At 40.8% G+C, this 6,000-nt stretch overlaps 1 long non-coding RNA gene across 1 annotated transcript in view; it reads left to right on the top strand.

Annotated features, from left to right (window-relative positions):
* Positions 1-6,000, top strand: part of LOC136020322 (uncharacterized) — a 76,984-nt gene extending 70,984 nt beyond the window's left edge. Inside the window, exon 4 of the long non-coding RNA XR_010615287.1 lies at positions 5,752-6,000. This is a non-coding gene — a long non-coding RNA (uncharacterized LOC136020322). The remainder of the gene's footprint in view (positions 1-5,751) is intronic.

Below are 6,000 nucleotides of genomic sequence, written 5' to 3' on the forward strand. Positions count from 1 at the left end.
TAGAGGTCAGCCAACAGAACTGTGGACAACAAATTCATATGTGATGCTCTGCATGCAGTGTATATTTTGTTGGCCTTACTTAGCATTTGCACCTCATTTGTTCCAACTTGCTTATTTTTGCCAACCTCAACTGTTCAAAATCATGAATCTGGCTTGAAAATAATAATGCTTTAAGCAATAATGCTTTTAGAAGTTCTTAACCCAGAGTGCTTGCACTTTCAGGCATTTGCCTGTAGCTAGCAGGAAACGTGCTTTCTTACAGGGAGGGAGAAGTGACAGCAGATATTCACACAAAATATTGTTACATCAGTCATCTCATTTTTAAGAGCTCCTTCATGCTGGCTTAGTGGCTGAGTTACTCTTGATTTATATTAACATAAGTAACTGAGAATGCTGCATAAATAACTTATAAAATGACTGCTTGCAGCAAAAATGATACATGTTTTTACCTGTTAGAACTTATATGATCACTTCCTCTCCCTACTGGTTCCATATTATTTCTCTTTAAGAACTGATTAAACAAAAGCTCTTGGAGATGGAGGGGCACACTGTGCAATTGGAGAACTGAAGCAGTGAAGACATCCGTGCCTCCAGACTGGTTGGTTCTCATGTTGATCTGTTTATGTGTACCATCTCTACCGCTCGACAGTATCACAGGATCAGTCTGAGCATATCTGGGATCAGCCTGAGCCTCGCTAGAAGTCATTGCATTATCAAATGGGAATTGGGCTTGATCGCACGAAAGTACTCTTTGCCTTGAAACGTGTTCAGAAATGTAAAAGGGGCAAGTCAAAAAAAGAAAGAAAACCAAAAAAAGACCCCCAAAACGTGAGTATCTCACAGTCAGCTGTTTGAAAACTGGAAGTGGGGTCCAGAGCAGACATTTCTTGTGACTTTTAACTCCAAATCTATTTTGTCTATAGCTTCACCAAACAAGCTCTTCACATTCTTATACCCAGGTCCTCATTTATTTTTCTCTCTTAGGTGTTTTCTAGTGGGATGAGAGTGGGAGGTTGCGGGAAGGAGCAGAATGAAAAACGAGTGAGTGCTGTTCGCATGTGGATCCTGCGGACTCCCATAAAACCTAAAAAAGAAGCAGTGGAGGAGGATGTGGCTGGCTGCTGAAGTGCTCTGTGGGCTACATCCTGTGGCCTGTGGCTAGGCCAGAGCTTGCACAACCTTTTTGTTTGTTTGGGTTTTTTTGGTGTGTGTGCTTGGTCCTTAGACAATGCTTACCCATAACGGCATATGTATCTAATATAAAAAGAAAGACCGCGCCCTGGCATCACACCATTATTGTCAGTACGCACATCCTGCGCACACTTGGCTTGTTGATTAGACAGACAGGAAGCTGATGTTAGCTAGTACGATGTTACAAGGATGAACTTTCACTGTGGGAGCCATGTTAGGGTTTTTTCTCCAATACAATCTGAAGTTTAGCCCTACAGCTTTTCCCCAGCTCTGTAAAACTTTTCTGAAATGCCTTTATATCACTTTATGTAGTTCAGCAGAGTGTAAAATAACCTCTTGGCGGTTGCTTTAGTTCTGTCATATTCTGTTTACAAATTCAAAAGAACCTAACATAAATAGCTGTCAACACTTACATATTACTGTGATTCACTGACTTCACCACAAGAATTTTGGTACAGCGGCAGAAAGAGCATCAGTATAAAAATCTTATCTTGAAAACCATTGCAGTTGTTAATCTCTCTTTCAGTGAGTGTACACAGTGAATCTAATGGTTCCGTTTGAGATGTAATTACACAGTTGCCAGAACAGGGCATCACAATGGTACCTCAGCATTAGTGTGCAGGCCTGAACCACCTAGAGTGAAGGGCTTTCTTTTTCGTGTATTGTTCCAAGAGGTACTGCTTTGACCATCTAGATTTAAAAACTCATGTAAATAGGGGGAAGAGGGAGAAAAGAGAAAAAAAGAGAAGAAAACAATAAAACCAAAGCATGTGTGTCTCTTTTTCTGTAACTAATATTTATTCATAGGTCAAAACTTCCTAGAATTCCATTGAATTTTTTTTTGAGGGGGGATCAATTCTGACAAAATCCTACTATGCCATTTTCAGGCCTGAGGAGTTCAGCTTTTAAGCAGAGGCTATTTTGGGTCCCTTTTTTGTTATAGCTATTTAATATCTAGCTGTAGACTAGGAAAAACTTGCAGCACTGATAGCAACCTGCCTACCTGTGTCCCTGTGGCCTACAACACCTCAGACCTTTATTGTGAAAAGCCATCAGCACAAAGCAAACACTGCAGACTGGGATTTAAATCGTGTCTGCTGTGCCATAGGAAAGGAGAAGCAGAGAGACTTGTTGATCCACTTTTACGTAACTGCAGTGCACAAATGTGTTATCTTGTGGAAAGCACTAAGCTGCAGCCTTTCCTTCTCAGTTCTCCAAACCAAAATGCACAAACACTGCAGGAGAGTTTGTGTTGCAAAATGACAAACAACTAACTCATCCCTGGCTACAGAGGGTCTATGCAGGTGGGGCTGGGATGTCCTCAGCTGGTTCAGTTCAGCCTTATGTCTGGAAACGCAGTCTCCGGGGATGTCAGTTTGACATCTCTTCTACGAGACCTGATTTCTCTGAGACCACCGTGTTACCTTGCTTTGGTGCTGGTTCAGGAGGCTCTGAATTGCACAGAGACTATTCTGGACAGTAAATATATCCTAGGAGATATATTTAGCTCTTGTGGAAGCTCGTGAAGCCTCACTGAAATAAGTGGACTAATTGAGGAGTAAGGTAAAACCACAGGCTTTAGCGGGTTTTATGCACAGGCTGAATGGACTGAGTGTTGTCTTCCTTTTTTTCATTTTCTTTATAAAATGGTAAACAAGGTGCATCTTAGGGCACAGTTCTGGCTAAAACATTCCATCTGGCTACTCCAATTGATGAAATCCATCTGGCAATCAAATGGATGACTGGATAAAATCGAGCAAAGTAGTGATGGACTGTGAGCAATAACTTCTATAGTAGCACTAGAAAGATGTCCCATTGTGTCAGTGCCACGAAGCAGTCAGGTAAGAGACTTTGCCACTGAGCTTCTAAGAAAAACAGTTACGTGTTTTCAGGTACTCGGTGTAGTGTATTTAGGAAAAAGACTCGCATAGTCAGCAGGCTGGATTGATAAATTTGTTAGTATAAAATGCCAGAAAGAACTTTCTGAATTAACTGGAGGTGGCAAGATGACACAAGGCATCCAGCATTCAAATGTGTGATTCCTAGCAGTGAGAAGCTGACATGGATTCTAGCTGTTTCGATAACGGCCAGATTTTTATGCAAACGAACAAAGCATGAAACTGTTTCACTGTGGAAACTGTTCATTGGGAACTGCCTAGTCTGGGTGAAACGAGCTCTATGGGAAAGCCTCATCAGTGGGGGCTGGAGTTTCTTCCTGGCAATGGCTGGGGAGAGCAGAGCAGAGTTTTTACCTTTACTCTCTCTGACAAGGTTTCTGCTTTGGAGGGGACTAAGACTGTCTGGCAGAACTGGAATTACACTCAGGATTATTGCAGCTTGTACAAATTCAATGATGAAGACATGCAGGTGTACCAGAAGAAATCCAGACTGCAGTGCCTTGGGAGTCTTGGCAGCTCGGTCTTGGTCAATGCAGGAGTAAGCGGTGTGACTTTGGCAAGCTGCTACCTCTTGTTGCCTAGCTGTAGCCAGTCACTGTTATTTTTACTGGACTACAGTTCTTAATTTTCAGTCTATTAAAAATAACTGATTAAAAGATAAAATACATGAACAAAGATGTACAAACACACGGTTCACATTTTATGGGAATTTTGGTTTGGTTGCACTTGAAGCCACGCACATGTTCCACTTGCACACATTCTGTCCTATACGTTGTGTATTATAGTATGACCAGTGCACCCACAGACAGCTAATTTTTAATTCAAGTGCTTGATATTCTCAGCAAAAGTGAATTCATAAATAGTGTGTGTTACCAGGATTTGTGCAAATTGTCTTTTACACTTGCCTGGGTTTCTATTTCCTAGCCACTAAAGCTCTTAGACTGTCTAGTCTAACTTTCTGCATAACAAGGCCAATGGTTTCTACAGTGAGTTCAGTATCTTGCAGCTGAAGCAGACAGCATTTTTTTATAGACATCCAGACTTGATTTAAAAGCTCCAAGCGTCATAGTATATTCCAGAGCAAGCAATTCCAGTGGTTAATTACCTGCACTGTTAAAAATGTGTGTCTTGTCTCCAGTTTGAAGTTTGCTGAGTTCAGCTTCCAGGCTCTGCACCTTTGAATGTGAAATGTGAAACTCTCTTTTTGTTGATTACTTGTATAGTTTATCCAAACAAGGAAAGGAAATGATTCTCTGCGGCTGGTCAGGAGGGCGGGCAGGAGGGTGTTAGCATTGTGAAAGATGCGAAGCAGTGGTTTTTAAAGCCCCATCTAACCTGGCCTTGAACACTGCCAGAGATGGGACAGCCATAGTTTTTCTGGGCAACCTGTGCCAGTTCTGCATCACACTCATAGTGAATTTCTACCTATTATCTCATCTAAATCTTCCCTCTTTAAGCATAAAGACATTCCCCCTTGTCCCATCCCTACATGCCCTTGTAAAAAGTCCCTCTCAAAGTATATTTAAGAAATCCAGGAGTTTCCAAACATGCTGTTTTCTTCGAAGCAGTTTATATACTTTTAGTCCAAAGCAAAGTAAGCGAAAGGCCAGAAAGCATCTGTTTACTGCTAAATAACAAGAAATTATAAAAAGTCTCTCTTCTTCCTCCCTCATTTGGGAATTCAGCATACTCTTAGGAGGAAGTCAGTGTCTTTTTTTTAGCATTAATTCCTACAAGTTTTCTTATATGAGCTTCATATAATGTGAATATTATATAAGAATGACATGCAAATTATGCAGAACTTTGGCGTAAAAGGCTGGTGTCTGTCCCTAGTGTGTCAGCAGCTGCTTCTTCCTCAGTTTCGTGCTAATATTTATTTCATTGGCCTGCCTGATTAATTTTATCCAATGTTTCTGCAGTGTCTCCACACCACTCTTTTGATTGTTGCCAGGGCTTAGCAGTTTCTGGAGTGATATTGTACAGCTTGTCTGGGAAATCTCAATGCAGATGGAAGCTGGCTGCTATGTGTGTTAATGTTGGCAGTGACTATATATTTAGAGCATTATTAGCAATTTCTTTTCTTTTTCTTTCTTTTCTTTTTTCTCTTCTTTCTTTTCTTTTTTTTTTTCCTTTTCTCTTCTCTTTTCTTATTTTTTTTTTTTAATGGGGAAACAATAGATTTTACCAAGCTCACCTCTGTTTGTGAATGACATACTCAGATTCTACCCTAATGCATGTAGGTAGATACTTCAAAGACAGTGGCCAGAGAAAGCTTTGAGTCATTCGAAGTACATGCTCTGATGGGGAGAAAGTGGACACCACTTGCAATAATGGAGTGTAAGAATCTCCAGAATACTTCAGAAAGTGTTTCTGGACTCTACGAGAGTATATGCTGGGAATGTTGTGAAACAGCTCCTTCCTGGGAAAGAATCACTGGAAAATGTCACAGCAGACTTATCCATCTCTCCCTATCGCTGCCCACCATAGGCTACAACAGAGCTAAGATGAGGAGAAAGAAAAAAAAGGGGGGTGAGGGCAGTAGCTTTAATTGGGTGGTTTAAAGGTTCTAGAAGAAAAGGAATGTGTATGGTACTGCAGGGTTCGATCTACATTATTAAGAGGAAACATGCTATAATAAAACTTTTCTGAAATATTGTTCCAGATACTTCTGAAATGAAGGGGAGGGGGAATAAGAAATCCAGAATAAAAGGAGAGAAAAGAAGAAAGGAAAACAAAGAAGGAAACTTTTGAGGACACAGAGATGGAAGGAGGTGAACCAATCATTCCCCACTTCATATTCTGCATCTGAGCCCATGAATATTCAAGTGAATATCTGAGCAAACATTATCAGTGACACAGATTCCCTTCCACAGCATATTTGTGTTGCCATGCGTATGAATAATTGCATTAG

Source organism: Lathamus discolor, chromosome 1, assembly GCF_037157495.1.
Source record: "Lathamus discolor isolate bLatDis1 chromosome 1, bLatDis1.hap1, whole genome shotgun sequence".
NCBI classification, from domain to species: Eukaryota; Metazoa; Chordata; class Aves; order Psittaciformes; family Psittacidae; genus Lathamus; species Lathamus discolor.